The 20,318-nt window shown below is 44.5% G+C and overlaps 1 long non-coding RNA gene across 1 annotated transcript; it reads right to left on the bottom strand.

Moving 5' to 3' along the window:
* LOC144327023 (uncharacterized) lies at positions 1-5,767 on the bottom strand. The gene is made up of 3 exons (XR_013392000.1): positions 5,149-5,767; positions 2,434-2,503; positions 1-309 (listed from the first exon to the last, which is right to left on the bottom strand). It is a non-coding gene; the product is annotated as an uncharacterized LOC144327023 (long non-coding RNA).
* Positions 5,768-20,318: the final 14,551 nt, after the last annotated feature.

Genomic DNA, 20,318 nt, shown 5'->3' with positions numbered 1-20,318 from the left:
AAAGCATCAAACACTTTATAGTTGTAACAAGTTAAAAATTCATATAGACTGTACTTTAACACAATGCTACTTTTTTGTTTATCAAGATTGGCAAAATGGGAAGGGGACTGCACGTGGTTAGATGGCTGGTTGTTGTTGTTGTTGATTGTGTCTCATTTTTCCTCCCAGAGGCTGTGTACAGTGTCTTCTCCTCTCCCCTTTTAATCTTCACTACGGTTCTGTGGGGTAGGCTAGGCTTGGAGTTGGTAGTTCAGACACCAAAGCTCTGAAACTGCACATATTTAGAGTCCTTTTTGTGTGTTGGCATCCCTGAAACCAATAAAATAAATTGTCCACTAAATATAGATGGTATTTTGAATTAACCTTATCCTATATCTGTTTAATTACAACTCAAATGTCTTGACAGTGCTTCAGTAAAGAGAGAGAGAGATTTGGTAATTTGTGTACAGGCTTAAGTCAGAGGAGGAATAATAAAGATGCTATCAGTGTTGCATACATTTTTATTTCACTTCTACCTTCCCTTTTACTTGAACACTTATGGTCATTAAAATTCTGAAACCCTGAATTTTGTATTCGAAATTTAGCATGCAAATAGATGTCACATGCAAATTTAGTTACTGGTTGACCTTTCATAATTAAATGTACATGGACTCATTTGGTAATTTACAACATTTTAAGACCTTGATCAGAATATTAAAAGTCATACCACAAGGAAAGAATATCAGTATTAAAAGCTTGTGCAAGAGTAACAGATTCGTCAATGCTGAAATGAGTGTTAGAGGCATTTGTTTGAAAGGTAAACATCCTTCCCAAGAGCAGCATGAAGCTGATCGTTCCCACTTGGAGACCATCTGCACAGGGCAACTCAGAGAGCCGTGCTGGTGCCTCCTTTATAAATTAAAAGGGAAAAAAGTCAGTTGTATTTTTGAACCATCAGCCATCCCCTCTCCTCCATAATTTATCGTTTTCATGATAGCCCTTTTTGCTTGTCTTCACCTCAGTACTTATCTAACAACAGGCACTGATTATCTCAGGGGCAGCTTCCTTTTCTTCTGACATCCTTTAATTAAACTATAACCCTTGCTGAGCATAGACTAGAAAAATATTGGAAGAAAAATATCTCACCAAAGTCTCATTAGACCACTATTATTTATGAAACTGCAACTGCTCTGTAGAGAAGTAGCTGAGGGGAAGCTTTAATGATATCTCTATAAATTTACCCTTGAGCTTGACACACTTTGCTGCACCTTTTTTATGGTCTGATTCTAGCAGCTAGTGCTTGGCAAGTAATGGTTTATGGTATGGCTAGTTACAACTACAGAACAAAATAATAATAATAATAATGAGTTGTGGCACAGCACTCACACCACAAGTCATGCAAGGATGTCATAGTGACAAGAAGCACTGTCAGAAGTATTGACGTATTGATAAAAGCTATCATTGCCATGTGCCCTGGTAAAGCTTCCAGGATGTAACATTCTTCTGCAAGACTGCTGGATAACAAAATTGGGCACAGCGCTGTTAGACATTCCGCACCTTCAGCGCTGGTCTTTTATCAATACTCACTGTTTTGTGGCAGCCAATGACAGAGGAAACAATGTAGACTGGCACAACAATCCCCCATTTACCTGGGAATAAACTTCCATTGGATTAAATAAGATTTCTGAGTAGACAAAGTTCCACTGAGTCTCTTTAGTTCTTCTTTGATAAACACATTTGCAAAGAAAAATCCCGGAATTTCTGTTACTTGGATTGTAAATGTTCTAAGAGGTTATTACAGCAAGCCTTCCATTTCTCTAGAAATGTGGGCTCAGTAGACAAAAAAATGCACATTTCTTTTTCAGGGTAAGGCATGCAAATACCACAGGATGCACAAGATGAGCAGGCAGGTTATTTTGCTACTGACATCTGCAAAGGGACTTTATAACATTTAGAAAGTGCCTTGAGTTTCAAAGTTCCATGGATTTTATTTGCTTCTGTGTCTTGAACTAGTTTCTCCTGCTTGCTTTAGCATCACATAGACTTATCTATTTTCTCCATATGCTGATTAAATTATACAAGGAATAAATCAATGTCCCGTGAAATGTATGTAATGAAACAGATAATTTGTGCATTTCAACCTCTTCTCTCACTCCTACACATGACTTTGCATGTGAATGTTTAAGGCCTATGGTGGTTTTTTCCACCCTACTACTGCAATTAATCACATTACATAACTAACCCACTGCTATTTTTAATTATTATTTTTCTTTTAATACATTTTGACTGGCATAAAGGGTCTTTCTTGAAATGAACGTTCCAGCATACTTATGGGCAAGGAAGAGGATGCAAAAACACCATCTTCCTTTCTAGCAGTGTGTGCTTAAGAAATACAACACATACAGTGGGTTATGTAACATCACACAATCATTTCTGAGTCATGCACACACTTACCTCACAATGGACCTGGCTAAAATTAGACTTCCATTCTTAAGAATCAGAAGTTTTCCCCTTCTTCTCCATGCTGTTTAAATATAGCAGATTTAAAGAATAATCCTATGCATGTCAACTCAGAAGCAAATCCCATTGAGTTCACTGGGGCTTGCTCCTAGATAAGCGGTATAGGATTGTAGCCTAAACCAATTTGATTTGCTGTATTTACATATGCATGTGTGTATGTCTTGCTATATACATAAAAATGTAGGTGTCATCACATTCTGCCATTTGCATGGCCACTTAGCTGTCAAGTGTCCCTTATTTGAAGGGACAGTCCCTTATTCCAGCGCCATGTCCTGCTGCTGTCCCTTATTGATGGATGTCCCTTAAATGATGTCCCTTAAATTTCAAAGGAAGCAGCTCCTCTCCCTCCCTCCCTGCCGGCCAGGGAGGAGGGAGGCTCCAGCTGTGTTGCTTGGCTGTGTTGCTCACCCAATAAGAAGTCTAAGAACGACTGGGGGGTGGAGCTTGCATGCCTTGTGTGTGGCTAGTTAATGCAAGCTGAGGGGGCTTTTGAATGCTGGACGCCATTTTGTTGCATGTGCTGCTGCAAACTTTGCGGTGCAAAGCCAGGCCGGGGAGCCATCTTAAGTTGAGGCTGCATAGGCCTTGTGGTGCATGTGATTCAGATTCTATTCAGTTGAACCTCTGGTTGCAAAGTTGGTTGGACAGTGTTCTCGAAGCATGAGTTTGACCAGACTGCAGGAGGACAGGAAGACTGGAGTGCCTGGAACAGGTGAGGTTGCAGGTCCCTTATTTGGGCTGCTGGTCCCTTATTTTCAAGGCTGCTGGTCCCTTATTTTCAAATCTGTAAGTTGACAGCTATGCATGGCCAATAGGAGGCCACGGCAACTGCAGCATGAAGAATAGCAGGCAGGCCCAGGCGAACTGTTTAACAGAGGGGGAGCGCCTCCTGCCTCCATCAAATGTGTGTGCAGCAAGGTGGCATATGTTGAGGGGGTGGATGAGGTGTAAAGGGGGGTGATTTGGTTAGGTGGAGGGAAAGGACAAAGGCATAGGTGGGGTTGGCGAGCAGGAACAGCAGCACATCCTCCAACATTTCTCAGATGAAAAGAGGGACATTTCTCACTTCCCCCAGATGATCCTCCTCAACCCCCCATTTCTTTTTTTTCCTTTTTTTATTGGCTTAAGAAAATTATACAGACAGCAAAACGAAGAAGCCTAAATTAACATTGCATTCTACCAGTAAGAAATAATAACTATTACAATAATGGAAATACTAAAAGATACATTTACTTCCCCTTTTGAACTTCTATTCTGGTTACAATATATTACTATTCTATAAGAATCTATTATATCCTTTGCTGTCCCATATATTATTTTATTTCCCAAATTCAACCTAACCCTCCCCTCCTCCCCACTGCTTCCCTTCACCTGTGTGAGATCTTCCCATCATAATATTTTTTTCTAGTTGCTTTAATAAAATAGAATAACATGAAAACTGTTAAATTATAATTACTTCTTTTGTCCTTACATGCTCAACCCCCCATTTCTGTGTCTCCCCCCCCCCCACAGAGCATTTCCTATCAGAAGAATGGCGAGTGCCACTACCACTTCACCAATAGAACACAGCACACACACCTTCCACCATTCTGAGAAAACCCCTTAACCCCAAATTTATTTTATTCTTTGGTAGATTTACAAAAAGGAAAAAAACACACACCCCAATAAATAAATATTAGCAAAGGGGAAGATTAGATGCGGATGTACAAAGTATTTTCCTTAAAAAAAAAAAATCAAAACTCCTTGCACTCTGCTCTGTTCCTCCTTTCTTCCCACCCAGTGCTACCCTACCCTCTGCCTGCCCCTCAGAGCCAGCGCCTCACCTGAAGCTGGGCCCCAGTGGAGGCAACCTGGCCTCCTCCTCACCTGCTCTCCATCAGCCACTATGAGCCGCCCAAGGAAAGAGGTCAGCAGCAGAGGCCATGGGATGCTCCCACTCAGCCGCCACCGTTCGGGTCAAGCACCGGCTCTTCCTGCTCCCAAGCTTGGTGGCAGCAGCACTGGCAGGGGAAATAGGAACGTTCTGCACTCAAATCAGAAGCTGGGATGGCTTTCATAATTCTGGATCTGTCCCTGGGAAATCAGGACATTTGCAGGGTATGCCCCTAGAATATGTACAAAATTTTCTAACTCCAAAGATACCTGGCTTTCCTAAATTAAAGCTGGAGGATAGCTGTTGGCCATGTATGGTTGAAGGCATTCAGATTATGTGTTAAATTTATATCATATTATTATATGTGGAAGAATTGTGGTCATAGCAGTTTATAGTACCCTGAGGTCAGTTAATTTAAAAGCACTATGCCACCCCACCCCCCAGCATATAGAAACAAAGAACTTGGCTTCAGCGCTGTCATTCGGTCACAATCCTCAGCCCTACTGCGCAGGAGGGGAAAGTTTCAAGTGGGTAGGGGGGGAAAAGGTCATCTGTAAGTGCTAAAATGTTCTGCAAGACTCCCTGTTCCAGACTGGTTGGAGCCCTACGTAGGAACACTCCTGTTGGAGGCTGGGGATGCACTGTGTAACATTTAGTTACAGGTTCCCACTTCTTCAAAAGAATGACCGTGTCTTCTGCCCATCCATGCTGTTTTCCCTTCCCTAACTTTTAGCCCATGATCTAGCACAAGACAGTCACAGGACTATGAGACCTACCGTCGTTTAGTTGCAACAAACTGCCTTCCTTATTCATCCATCGAAGCCAAATGTTTTCACCGTTCATGAGGGAATTTCATACACCTTAGTGCTGTTAACTGAATGCAGTAGGTTACAACAAAGCTATGAAGAGTTGTGAGATTGCGTTAGCAGATTCTGAAGGATAGGAAAGGAGAACAAAGCTACCTTTGAGGTTATGCTGCATATTGCTTTAAGAGATTGGGAGAGAGGCAGCTGGCTCTATTCCACACTATGTCCAGCTGTATGTATTGGAAGGTTCTGGGGATCATCAGCTGATGTTTTTGTTGTGTGCAGTTAAAGCAGCATGACCAGAGGTCAGTTCTTAGCTGGCTAAATGGATTTGCTAAACTTAACTGTGAATAGACTTCTTATTACACTAAAAGAGACTGAGCAGGAGAGCGGGGAAAGCTTTGCAGGGTTATAGCTTGATGAGGAAAGGTTCATCTGTATTTATTAGATATACATTTCCTTAGAGAAGATATTTGCCTTTAATCTATGTTGGGGCACTTTATGAAATATCAGTGTCGCACAGACACAAATGTATCTTAATGCTGTTGGCACAATAAACTAGAATAGGGCTGGGGAGTCTGTGATGCCAGGGGTGAACGAAGGCTAACCAACACCCGGGGCAGGGCAAACTGCCAGTTGCGCACGCGTTGCGCCGCTACGTACGACGCATGTGTGGCGTCGCTACGTACAGCACATGCGTGTGACACCACACATGCATTGTACAAAGTGGTTTGCCGCCGCCACCCAAGCAATGTATGGACGGTGGCGGGATCCTCTGCTCGTGGCTGCAGTGGCAGTGGAGGGATCCTCTGCTTGTAGCTGTAGTGGCGATGGAGAGATCCCACCACCGTCTGTACGGTGCTCGGGCAGTGCTGGCGGCAAACCGTTATGTACAGTGCATGTGCGGCGTCGCTACGTACAGCGCATGTGTGCGACACCACGCATGCGTTGTACATGGTGGTTTGCTGCCGGCGCCACTCGAACACTGTACGGACAGTGGCAGGATCCTCTGCTTGCGGCTGCAGCCGTGAATGGAGGATCCTCCACATGCGGCTGCGGGGGTGCGAGGGCTGCTTGCGCCGCCGCGCCCAGGAGCGGCAGGGTGAGCACCCCATGGGGTGCCTTCTTGTCACCCCTCCAGACATGGCATCCAGGGCGTACCGCCCCCCCCCCGCTCCCTTGCCCTATCTTATAGGGCTTTTATGAAAACCTACGAGATGGCGGTGAAGGCTGCTAAGAAGTCATACTTCCCGGCCTCCATTGCATCCGCTAGCTCTCGCCCAGCGCAATTATTTAATATAATCAGGTCTTTAACGTCCCTTGAGGGACAGCCAAATTTAAATAACAATTTGACACATAGCTGTGAGGCATTTGCGAGCTTTTTTGCCGAGAAGGTCTTGTTGCTCTGCCATGACCTCCCTGCCAATTTGGATACAATAAAGGAACTGGAGGCCCCTCGACTGTCCTCGGGTCCAGTATTGGACCACTTCGACCGGATATCCCCAGCCGATGTGGACAGACTCCTCCGAGCTGGAAAGCCCACCACTTGTCCTCTTGACCCGTGCCCGTCTTGGCTGATTAGAGCGTGTCCAGACGAGGTGCGGGCCCTCCTGGGGGATATCATCAATTTGTCCCTTGGCACGGGGACATTCCCAGGGGAACTGAAGGAGGCAGTGGTGCGCCCGCTCTTAAAGAAAACATCATTAGATCCTTTAGATCTATCCAATTACCGCCCGGTTTCGAATCTTCCGTTCCTGGGTAAGGTGATTGAGAGAGCGGTTGCTGAACAGCTTGGTGGGTTTCTGGATGAAACATCGGCTCTGGATCCATTCCAGTCCGGCTTCCGCGCTGGTCATGGGACCGAGACGGCTCTGGTTGCCCTAACAGATGATCTTCGTAGACAGCTGGATCGAGGCGGGTCGGGGCTGCTGATTCTTCTAGATCTGTCAGCAGCTTTCGACATGGTCGATCATGAACTTCTGGACCACCGCCTTGCCGACGTGGGGATCCAGGGCACAGTCCTTCAATGGCTGCGCTCGTTTCTCTCTGGTCGGGGACAGAGGGTGGCGCTTGGGGGGAAATTGTCATCGCGCCACTCCTTGGTATGTGGAGTACCTCAGGGTGCGATACTCTCCCCGATGCTTTTCAACATCTTTATGCACCCCCTTGCCCAGCTTGTTCGGAGTTTTGGGCTGGGTTGCCATCAGTATGCTGATGACACCCAACTCTATCTGTTGATGGATGGCCATTCTGACTCGGCCCCAGACACACTGACCAGATGTTTGGAAGCTGTGGCTGGATGGTTACGTGGGAGCCGGTTGAAGCTAAATCCTTCGAAGACAGAGGTCCTGTGGCTGGGACGGGGCGATATGGGATTGGGGGGGCAACTCCCATCTCTTGCGGGGGTGAAATTAGTGCCAGCACCGTCCGTTAAGAGTTTGGGTGTAATCTTCGACACCTCCCTTTCCATGGAGGCGCAGATTGCAGCTACAACAAAGGCGGCATTTTTCCATCTCCGTCAAGCTAAGCAGTTGGCTCCTTACCTCTCTCGCCCTGACCTAGCCACTGTGATCCACGCGACGGTCACCTCCAGACTGGATTATTGTAACTCGCTCTATGTGGGGCTGCCCTTGAGACTGACCCAGAAACTCCAGCGGGTGCAGAATGCTGCAGCGAGACTCCTTACAAGGTCTTCGCTGCGAGATCACATTCACCCGGTGCTATACCAGCTGCACTGGCTCCTGGTGGAGTACAGGATCAGGTTTAAGGTGCTGGTTTTAACCTTTAAAGCCCTATACGGCTTAGGACCCTCGTACCTACGGGACCGCCTCTCCTGGTATGCCCCACAGAGAAACTTACGGTCTTCAAATAAAAACATCTTGAAGGTCCCAGGCCACAGAGAAGTTAGGCTGGCTTCAACGAGAGCCAGGGCCTTTTCGGCTGTGGCTCCGATCTGGTGGAACACTCTGTCACAAGAGACCAGGGCCCTGCGGGACTTGACATCTTTCCGCAGGGCCTGCAAGACAGAGCTGTTCCACCAGGCCTTTGGCAAGGGCACAGCCTGACTCCCTCCTTCGGCAATCTTCGCGGAGCTCTGGCCCAATGGCTGCCAGTGGCTTGAATTAATTAATTTTAGAATGAATGATTTTAGAGTGTTGTTTATGTTGTATTTTTGTACTGTTTTATTGTTGTTAGCCGCCCTGAGCCCAGCTAAGGCTGGGTAGGGCGGGATATAAATAAAATTTATTATTATTATTATTATTGCGACGCCACTGTGTAATACTGCAGGTGTTGTTGGACTTCAGTTCCTGTCATCTCTGACCATTGATCATGCTGGCAGGGTCTGATGGGAGCTGTAGTCCAGCAACATCTGGAGGGCCACAGGTTCACCATCTCTGAACTAGAGTAAACATTTCTAAGGAGAAGATTGAAGTATTGCAGTAACAGCCCTTCAGGAACTGATTACATACAACATTGCAATGCATCAGCCTCCGGTGATCAATGGAAAGTCCCAGGACAAAGTCTGAGGGACTTTTTCTTCATAACGTTTCAAGTCTAACCAGCATGAGACAAAAAGCAACTAGTTATGTTTCATCACTGTGCCACTGCCACAAACAAACATAATTCAAGGAAATAAATGGTGACTATGCTCTTATGCAACCCTGAAAATCACTACATTTTTAGGATTACTCTTCTCTGGTACAGCTGTGTAGTCACACATTCTCACACTGTTAATATATTAAAATCAGTAAAAATGTGTTCTGTAGCTCTTATAGTCTGATTTGGTTAGATAGACAATATATTGGTGTATGACATTTTTAAAAAGTAAGTCAATCAAACATATATAAAGAAAGTAGGGTTGTAATTTTTTCTTGATTTGAGGGTTTTTTTAAACAATCAAGCAGTGTATAAATTTAATGAAATATATAAAATAAAGAAAGTTAGAAAACAAAATGTGAAGGCAGCATTCAAGTCTTAGAATTAGGCAGATACAGAGGTGCAGCTGTTGCAAAGGACACTTGGTTACTTAATCACTGTTGCTAAGCCATCAGAAGGAAGGAATGTGAGGGATTTCCTGTATCATCCCTGCTGAAGTGATTGATTCTCTTCTAACAAGAGCAACTTGTAGCGAGACATGCAGGTACATGAACAAACTGAATGTTGGCTTATGCCTTTAATAGCTGTGTGGCTGATATAAATTAAACATAGTAAGCCTTTTCCAGTATGGAAACACTCTTATGGGGAATTGGCATTCCTGTTCTTTCAGACATCTTATTACTTATGTGTGGCCCCTGAATTACTTTTGAATCCTATACTTCAACAGAACAGCTTGTAACATTTTGAAGGCTGGGTCTTGGAACTGAACTAGTTTGTTTTGTAAAATGATGAATTTGGGCTGGTTCCTTTTAAAAATGATTTCTCAGACACTGGGTTCGCTGAATCGATACTTTAAAATAGCAAGATATGAAGGAAAAGGCAACTATCACTGGGTGTAATTAAATTACGAGTGCATATGTAACTTCTAGCCTAGAATCTGCTCTAATGAGCTCTTTCATCACAACTGGCCTCCAAAAATGAAGAAGATCTATTAGTAATCACTTATGTTTTCTTCTGTGCACAATTACTTGACCCAGTTTTATTTACTGCAGCTGAATAACTGTTCTTTCACTTATCCCACTGCCACCATAATGTCTGAGTCACAGTGCATGCTGTTGATTTCCACATTCTTTTCACTGCAGTCAACTTGGAGTATCACTAATAAGACCATTAATTACTTGTAATCATGGTCAATGAGAGGCTGATATTTTCAGGTCATGAACCTAAGACTTCCAACACATCAGCTATACGGGAATGAAGGTCAGATTAGTCATTTTTTTTTCAGTACAGTCTTTTCCATATATATATATATATATGCGCTCACTGAGTGCTCACTGGAAGGACAGGTCCTGAAGCTGAGGCTCCAATACTTTGGCCACCTCATGAGAAGAGAAGACTCCCTGGAAAAGACCCTGATGTTGGGAAAGATTGAGGGCACAAGGAGAAGGGGACGACAGAGGACAGGATGGTTGGACAGTGTTCTCGAAGCTACTAACATGAGTTTGACCAAGCTGCGGGAGGCAGTGGAAGACAGGAGTGCCTGACGTGCTTTGGTCCATGGGGTCACGAAGAGTCGGACACGACTAAACAACTAAACAACAACATATATATATATATATATATGTTTAGTCTTTTAGTCGTGTCCGACTTTTCGTGACACACACATGCACAAACATGAAATTTATTCCCTGTTTAGGGAAGTTTTTAATATTTAATGCTGTATTGTTTTTAACACTTGATTGGAAGCCGCCCAGAGTGGCTGGGGAAACTCAGCCAGATGGGTGGGGTATAAATAATAAATTATTATTATTTATTACGGTCAGAGACCAGCTTGTGAAACACAAATGGAACTACAATCCCAAAAGCAAAACAAACATTTAAAACAACATACAACAATGGATTTTAAGTTTTAAAATGTGGTAGGCATATAAACACATAAAAACTTTAAGATAGTCTACCATAGAGAAATGACCCAGAGTTGCCCGTAGATTTGAGTTTGGGAATTTTCTTAACAAACTATATTGAATCGGGGGATGGTCTGTGCCTACAGATCTGTGCGCAGAAACTGGTGACCATCTGGGTCGTCTTGTGATCGTTGCCTAACAGGAGAAGATAGAACTTTTGCTTTACTTGCAGGTCAGCAAGCCTCACCAGCAGGGGGTCAATGGTTTCTCTACGTGCCTCATCGTAAAAGGGACATCTAAAAAATATGTGTTTGGGGCTTCCTATATCCCCCAATGGACAGGTGCAAATTCTCTGGTCATACTGGACTTTTTTAAAGGATCCTTCCAAGACCGGCGAGGGCAGAGCCGAGCTTCTGGCAAGTGTAAAAGCCCTTCTTGCATTTTTGGGTACAAGAAAAAATAGATATGCTGCCGGTGCAGCTAATATATATATGTGTGTGTGTATGTATATGTATATGTATATGTATATGTATATGTATATGTATATGTGTGTATATCCATAAAAATTATGCAGCGCTTGATTGTAAAAAAACAACAACCCACAACCAAAACAAAAAAACACACACAAGAAAATAAAGAAGATTGTACAGTCCTATTTTAAAACGTACAAAAGTTAAAATACAAAAACAGATTAAAATTCCCTCAAATTTCTAAGCATCTGGGTAGGTTTCTCTAAGCAGGAATGTTTTCAGCAGACACTAGAAAGAGTACAGTGAAGGTGCCTACTTGATCTCAGTAGGGAGGGAGCTACAAAGGATTGGTACTGCCACACTAACCTATCTCCCCTGTCTTCCACTTCCACTGGATGACACAGCTTCTTGCTTTCATGTTCCTCCAGTGGGAAAGGAGGCAAGCCATTCTCCTGTACCAAAGAAACCAGTCACTGCCACGGTGGGGCAAGTAAGAGAGGCAGCACTGCGGGCCTCCCCCACCAAAAGAAAAGTTTGTAAGCTTCTGTAAGGGCCCCCCCTGCTTCTTCACATTTCAAAAACTGTGTGTGGAACAGGAAGAACATGGGTAGGCAAACTAAGGCCTGGGGGCTGGATCTGGCCCAATCACCTTCTAAATCCCGCCTGCGGACGGTCTGAGAATCAGCGTGTTTTTACATGAGTAGAATGTGTGTTTTTTATTTAAAATGCATCTCTGGGTTATTTGTGGGGCACAGGAATTCATTCATTCCCGCCCCCCAACAAAAAAATATTCCGGCCCCCCACAAGTTCTGAGGGACAGTGGACCGGTCCCCTGCTGAAAAGGTTTGCTGACCCCTGAGGAAGAAGGTTCCTGAGAAAGTTGTGCCTGCCATACCTGTAGCTGACGTCCATCCAAAGGCTTTCTCAGAAGGAATGTGGTGAGATTCCTCTTGCAATCTAGCCACTGCAATAACTGCAGCCTGCAGCCACTGTGACTACATGTGGCATCTGAGGCAGGGCATCCAAGTACAGTACAGTGCCTGACATCCCTTGCATTGCACATCTTTAGGTATAATATGATCTGCTTTAGCTATGCCAAGAATGGAAAAGAGTTGCGCTAGATGTTGCTTCAGGCCATTTCATCTCTGTGGTTTTATTATCCCTTGACTCTCCCTACGGCCACCCCTGAAAGCCTACCTTCCTCTGGAAAGTTGTTCAAGTCGCTTCAGAGTTGTTCTTTCTGCCACCAGATTTATTATTTGTGGTTTTATTAATTTGCAAAATTTCCTACCCAGCCAACATTAAGAGACGATATCATGGCTGTTAACAGTATAGAATCAGGAATGAATTACAACTGTAAAACCAATGCAAAACGCATCAGAAATCTGTAGATCAGATTTATATGTCACCCTTCAGGGAGAGTCTGGGTGAACAGGTGTGTTTTAAACAAGCACCTAAATGCCAGGACTATAGGTGCTTATCTGATTTTCATTGGAACAGCATCCCAAAGGGGAGGTGCAACCACAATAAAGACCCTGTTTTTAGTGGACCTAAGACAAACTTCAAGAGCAGTACTACAGTGGTGCCCCGCAAGACGAATGCCTCGCAAGACGAAAAACTCGCTAGACGAAAGGGTTTTCCGTTTTTTGAGTCGTTCCGCAAGACGAATTTCCCTATGGGCTTGCTTTGCAAGACGAAACGTCTTGCGAGTTCTTGCGAATTTGTTTCCTTTTTCTTAAAGTCGCTAAGCCGCTAAGCTGTTAATAGCTGCTAAGCCGTTAATAGCCGCTAAGCCGCTAATAGCCGTGCTTCGCAAGACGAAAAAAACGCAAGACGAAGAGACTCGCGGAATGGATTAATTTCGTCTTGCGAGGCACCACTGTACTAAGAGTGTCTTTCCCAAGGCTCAAAGTGATCTGGCAGGGGTATACTGGGTAAGGCGTTCCTGAAGGTAACCATATTTTAACTGCTGCATTTCATAGAATATGAGTACAGTGGTACCTCGGGTTGCAGACGCTTCAGGTTACAGACGCTTCAGGTTACAGGCTCCGCTAACCCAGAAATAGTACCTCGGGTTAAGAACTTTGCTTGAGGATGAGAACAGTAATCGCACGATGGCGGTGTGGCGGCAGCAGGAGACCCCATTAGCTAAAGTGGTGCTATAAGAATATACAGTGGTACCTCAGGTTAAGAACAGTTTCAGGTTAAGAGTGGACCTCCAGAACGAATTAAGTTCTTAACCTGAGGTACCACTGTATATTCTTATAGACTTATAGAGTTGGAAGGACCATGAGGGATATCTAGCCCATTCCCCTGCAATGCTGGAATCTTTTGCCCCACATGGGGCTCAAACCTACTTTATACAAACGGGTAGCTTTGCAATACTACATAATTCTTATACAGTGGTACCTCGGATTAAGTACTTAAATCGTTCCGGAGGTCTGTTCTTAACCTGGAACTGTTCTTAACCTGAAGCACCACTTTAGCTAATGGGGCCTCCTGCTGCCGCTGCACTGCCAGAGCCCGATTTCTGTTCTTATCCTGAAGCAAATTTCTTAACCTGAAGCACTATTTCTGGGTTAGTGGAGTCTGTAACCTGAAGCGCATGTAACCTGAAGCATATGTAACCTGAGGTACCACTGTACACAGTTTTTGTTACAAAGATATCAATGAAAAAAAGGAAACTGTATGGAACCGAGTAATGAGAGATTTTGTGCTGTGTGGTCCGTTCCGGTTTTTGACTTGTTTTCATCTGCACTTCTTGGGGAAATACAGTGGTACCTTGGTTTTCAAACATCTCGGAAGTCAAATGTTTTGGTTTTCGAATGCCAAAAACCCTGAAGTAAATGCTTCTGTTTTCAAACAAGCGTCGGAAGTTGAACTAGCTATGTGGCTTCCATTGAGTGCAAAATCCAGAGGCGTAGGTGTCAGCTATTGAGGTTTCGGTTTTCTAACGTTTCGGAACTCGAACGGTCTTCCAGAATGGGTTACGTTAGAAAACCGAGGTATCACTGTAAAACTTTCTTGAAGGTGATCTTCGTTGTTCATTGCTGGGGGGGGGGGGGGAAATTGGATAAAGTTAAGGCTGGACCTTTCAACGAATCATTGACCTAAATTGCACTTTAATGCACATACCGTGCTGTCCACACCACCTACGTGTCTCCAGGAATACTGCTAAATAACAAGCACTAAACGTTTAGTCATTTCCTGCATCACGTTTGCAAGGCGTGCTTGACGCGATTAACATATGTAAGTGCACTGCAGTTCAAACAGTTGGTTTCCATATCAGCAGCTGTTTGGCTCAATCTCCTTTTGGGAAGGGTGCCATAAGGAACATTTCAGAGAACCTCAGGTCAACATTTTGGTTTGCTTTCCTGAGAATTCTCAGCCATGGTGACTCAGTACCACTGAAAGTGTTTTTTCTTTTTCTTTCTTTTTTTAAAAAAAGAGAGACGTCTAAGTCTTACCTAATGTCTGCTTTGCAGGGAATTACCTACATTGTACAAAGAATTTGCATATGCAATGCCTGGAATAGGGGAGACCCAACACAGCATAATTCCACCCTTCGTGTATTACTGTTATCTCACTTACCTGAAATATTTTACAGTCATACCTCAGGTTAAATGTGCTTCAGGTTGAGCATTTTCAGGTTATGCTCTGCAGCAATCCAGAAGTAATGGAGCGTGTTACTTCCGGGTTTTGCCGCTCACACATGCACAGATGCTCAAAATGACGTCACGCACATGTGTGGAAACGGCGAATCACGACCCACGCAGACGCGGATTGCATTCGCTTCAGGATGCGAAACGGGGCTCAGGAACGGATCCCATTCGCATCCAGAGGTACCACTGTATTTGAATTCATGGGTGGCCCCATCATCCCCATGCCACAATGTGTGACTAGCATTGCGGTTTATCGAAATATGCTTGGATTATCTGGCTATGCATACGCATTTCACAAAGACCCAAACTCAGAACCAATTTTCTAAGTACAGGCAAGGAACTGCCCTGTTTTTTCTACAACCCCCCTGCCCATTTTGCATGAGATTCTGAGGGATGGCCAGCATGAACGGAGAGTATTCAAGCACATATTTAAAACCCTACAGCAGGTGTGGGGGGCATTTGGTCCTTCAGATCTTGCTGAACTACAACTCCATTGTCCCTGCCCTTTGGCCATGCTTGCTAGGGCTGATGGGAGTTGTAGTTCAGCAACATCTGGAGGGCCAAAGGTTCCTCACAATTGTGAGGAAGTTGCAGGAGGGCAGGATTTGGAGTTGGGAATTGGCAATAAGGGAAAAATTAATTATTCCTTCTGCCTGCTGCCTTTCCACTCCCAATCACACATCCCCAATCAACACTCAGAATCTGGCCAGAAGAAGTACATGTATTCTTCTTCTGGTAGATCTGAAACTCACTCGGGAGCTTATCATTTTCTGCAGGAGGCTTTGAGAGAAACCTTTAAAAGAAACAGGGAGAAGCAAGATGTGGCAAGAAGGGTTCTGTGATCAGGTCTCCTGCAGTAGTAGTTGTTGTTCTAATGGAAAATAGAGCTGTATTCACCCCACCCCAGTTTGGATTGGGGCTGCAACAGATCAGGAGGGTTGGTTTAACTCCCCAACAATTTTATCTTAAATAAATCTCAATTGTGCTCTGCCTACCATCAACCTGCACTGCTATTTCCCTGTGGAGCCAGACATACAGGTAGTCAAACCTATTCAATATTTGCATGTTTTGATCCAGGAAGCAAATAGTTCCAGGACAGTAAAGCATATCCACCAACACGTCACAATGAAAAACACCATCTTCAAGGATCGCACTCCCATACAACTCACGTGACTAGCATGAGATCGCAGACCTGGGAAGAAAAACAGTTTTGTGGCACAGCACCCCAAAACGTGCATTTTGGGGAGCTGCAGGAAAGACAAAATTGCAGTGTGAAATTGTGCAAGATCACAGCAGCCAAAATGGCCACCATGATCTCATGGGGAAAAAATGGGATGCCCCAGTTTTTCCAGAACAGTTGAGGAGTATAGTAACGTGGGTTAGAAAAATGGCTCTAGGTGAAAGCTTTAACTACCAGCCCTTCTATGCCAGAGCCCCAACCTGAATCACAGCCTCCAAAATTTGCATTTATTTATCCACAGGAAAACCTACAGGCGATCCAATAATAGCATTTGGCCTTTATGGGTTAGTCACATGAGAAAATGATACCATCAGTTTTATAATCAATGGAAATGAAAACCAAGAAGCTCACAGCAAGATCAGAACTCTCTTTCCATCTTCAAAAATGCTTCCTTTTACATACAAAAGTATTGAAGAAATAAAAGCCTCTCTCTCTCTCGCTTTACTTCTTCCATGTAATTTGAGCATTAGGGCACTTCCAGATGGCTGCTTCTTTTGAGTGGGATTCAATCACATGCCAGCTAGTTCAGGTTGTGCAAAGAAAGTTGGTGTGGTGCTCTTGCGCCCACTTCCTCCCCAAAGGAAAGGGACAGGAAAGTGATTGATTAAGGCTGTAACCTCCCCACAAACAAATGAGAATGAATGCTCAATAAACAGGCCACCTGGAAGTGACCTTAGTGTTTGATTTCATCTCAGAGGAACATGGGAATTGTCTTGCTGGAGTGACCAAGAGGAGCCATTCTGACAACTCTGGTGGCTTGTCTCTAGCAAGGTGCAAAGGCAAGATTGTCTCTTGTCTGTCTCCAGTGTTTGGCATTCAGAGGTCATCTGCTTCTGTATAATTAGGCTGGCCCATCTCCTCACAATTGATAATCTGGAGCTTTCCCTAAGTATCTTGTGTTTGGAGCATCAGAACTGGCACCATTCACAAAGCAACTCATTAGCAGCTTGAGGCTAGAGCACCCTGAGTTATGCTGCAACTCATGTTGACTCCTCATTATTGCATTGCTAAGGAATTCCCCAACCCGCTTTCCATCACTCAGATGCCTGGGGCAGGGTTCCTACAACTCAGGCATTTTTAGGGAGCAATTCTGCACGCAAGAAACTGGCATAAAGCAAGCTGGCGTAAATTAAGCTGACGTAAAGTTTCACCAGATCCAAATGCCGTTCAGGTCCAAACCCTAAGCCTTGCAGAGGGAAAACAAGCCTTTATTTGATTGAGTGACACCACCCTTAATTTCCACTTGATTGCCAGGTCATGTGACCAAGTTGAATGGGTTTAGGATCCAGTATAAGTCCCCAACCCCACCACACCCTTTTTTCAAGGTTCAGACAGGATTAAAATCTACCAGGTTCAGCTCAGCTGGCTGGGTCCCAGCTGAGGAGGGAGATTCGCCTGTGTATCTCTGGCTGAGCTGAGGATGCAGGATTTAAGCCAGCACAGCTCGGCTGCACCAGGAACTTCCCGACTCAGCCAGGGATCCACTGGATGCTAACCCACTCATCCCAGTGGATCTTGCTACAGGATTGCTCCCTAAATCTCAGCTGGGGACATGAATGTGGATGAGAAGGAGGGCATCCACTTTTGCTTCCGCCAGCTTGATTACTCTGTTGCCTGGTACAGCCCTGTGAAGTGTACAGGTGACTCTTCCTGATGTATATTTTTGGACTGTAGTACAGGCTTACATAACCGTGTGCGTCTGCTGTGCCAAACTGCATCATCGCCAGTTTCAATTAATGGGGAGAACAAGCAGAAACCTCACAGCTCTTGTAAGAGTGTGTGCTCTGGGAGACCTTGCGTGGCTGCATTGTATAAGCCTTCCTCTTAAAAAGCATATGGCTGTTTTGAGTGCAGAGCATGAGTCAACAGCACAGCTAGACTTGTAACGTGGGAGTCACACCTCCTCCTGGCTGCAGAATTAGCTGGAGAAGCAGAAGGTTAACCGGAACAGAGTGAAGACTGAAGAAGCCTGAAAAGGTTAGGGATAGGTTTGGATTTAGCTGGCAAAACTTAACAAAGGATTAAAAAGCACATATGATCAGAGATACCGCCTCCCCCTCAGAACTGGTCAATCCAAGCAGAAGAGAAAGACAGATCAAGAACAACTGAGACTGCAAACTCCTATATTCACTGGCCAGGGATTAAACCCCATTTTAACACAATGAGTTTTACTTCTGAGTAGACAATAAGTGGCATTGATAGTGGATATGTGCATCCTTCAAAGATACATCTGTCAGAAAGATAAACACTGTTGCTTAACAAGAAATCTTATTGTAGTCTCGAACAACTCTTTAGCTTGTCTTTGAAAAGGACTAATGAAAAGTCACTTGACTAAAAAGCAAATGCATGGTGGAAACTTCAGGGTCTCTGGGAAACATGAATTGGATTTCTTTCATTTCGCTTTTTAAGATGGTGGACTAGCTCCAAAACGGGATTTGATGTACAGCGGTACCTCGGGTTAAGTACTTAATTCGTTCCGGAGGTCCGTACTTAACCTGAAACTGTTCTTAACCTGAAGCACCACTTTAGAGCTAATGGTGCTCCGCCGTGCCGCCGGAGCACGATTTCAGTTCTCATCCTGAAGCAAAGTTCTTTACCTGAAGCACTATTTCTGGGTTAGCGGAGTCTGTAACCTGAAGCGTATGTAACCTGAAGCATATGTAACCCGATGTACCACTGTAAACTGGTGGGATTGTGTGGCGGGTGATGAATTAGAAGCGGATGGAGTACTGTCTCATTCTGCCAGATTCCTATGCTTTATTGTCAGTTTATAATCTGATTTTATAGGCTAGAATCGAGAAGAACCTATCCCCCCCCCCCCAAGATTTCCTCATTGGGCATTTTGGTAGGCAAGTAATAGTTTTGATTCCAACCACCCATTGATTGTATAATTAAATGTGGTTGAACATTTTTTGAATCACGTGGTTGCAGCCTGCCACAGACACCCCCTGATATGAATTGAGGCCACGACACAGTGGGAAGGAGCCACTGCACTGTGGTCCTGATCCAAATTGTGTGCTTCCTCTCAGCTGCTTTGTTTGCTTTTTTCAAACAGAGGCACAGCCAGCGACAAGCATGAGATCTGAAAAATGTTCTCTGTTTTTGCCCCGTTAGTGACGGAATGAGCAGTTTCATAATGCTGTGTTACTTAAGGACTGAGTCAGACCACCGAGCTCCCTGCCCTGTCTCAGACATTGGCCAAGATGAATAGAGAAAGAGAGAGAAACATTTGTATGGACTGAATCCTTGCCTTTGTGTTGTTTCCTATCCAGTGCCGGATTTACGTATAAGCTAAACAAGCTATAGCTAAGGGCCCCACTCTCTTGGGGGCCCCAAAAAAATTTGAAGGGAAAAAAACCTGGATGTGCATTTCCAAAATATAAGATAACAAACAAATAAAATAAAACCTACATACAGCAACAGTGTTTTGTGTTGTGTAGGCGCCTATGATGTAAATAATGGGCCCCGCCTGCTAGCCTTTTGTTCTGTGCAAATGGCTTTAGATACCTATTAGGTCCATAAATTACCATATAGCACATATTCAACACAAAAGCAGCAACAATTTGTTGTTGACAAAGGACAGCTAGACATATAAAGGGCCCCATTACCTTCAGTAGCTTAGGGCCTCATCAAACCTAAATCTGGCCCTGTTCCTATCCGATAAAGACTCAAGAGTTTATATATTTGCTTGCAAAAGGCTCGGTGTTCATTTCCTGGCTCTCCAGTTTTAAGAAAACTGATCTTAGGTAGCTGTTGGCATCCATCTGTCCGGGGAGACAATGGAGGATTGAGTCAAACTATTGGAAGGTTACAGTGCCTACTGTGGCTGTAAAGACGGATGCGGGAGGGACATGTTTTGTTGCAGCTGGGGCAGATGAAGGCATCTGATTGTGCTGCTGCAGATGCACCATGGCGTCTCTTCTTTCTGCATGCCTCCCAGTGGTCATTTCTCCTCTGGTCACTGCTATGGGTACATGACTTGACTGCCCGTCTCTAGGCACTGTGGTCATCTTAGGTAGCAGGCAATAGGAAAGACCTCTGTCTGAGATGCTGCATAACAGCTGCCAGCCAGAGTAGCTCCTGAGTGTCTGACCTGCCCCACTATGCCCAGCCATTGGCCATGCTGCCTACCCCAGGTTGCTTGTCCCCGGAGTAGACAACACTGGTCTAGGCAACAATTCAACCTTGGTCTGGAGCAGCTTCCTGTGAATGTTACCTCTTAAAAAGAATAAGGTAAAGGGTAAAGGGACCCCTGACCATTAGGTAC

The sequence above is a fragment of the Podarcis muralis genome, chromosome 2, assembly GCF_964188315.1.
Source record: "Podarcis muralis chromosome 2, rPodMur119.hap1.1, whole genome shotgun sequence".
Lineage (NCBI taxonomy): Eukaryota > Metazoa > Chordata > Lepidosauria > Squamata > Lacertidae > Podarcis > Podarcis muralis.
The sequence above is the reverse complement of the archived record's forward strand: the minus strand, read 5'-3'. Positions and strand labels throughout refer to the sequence as shown.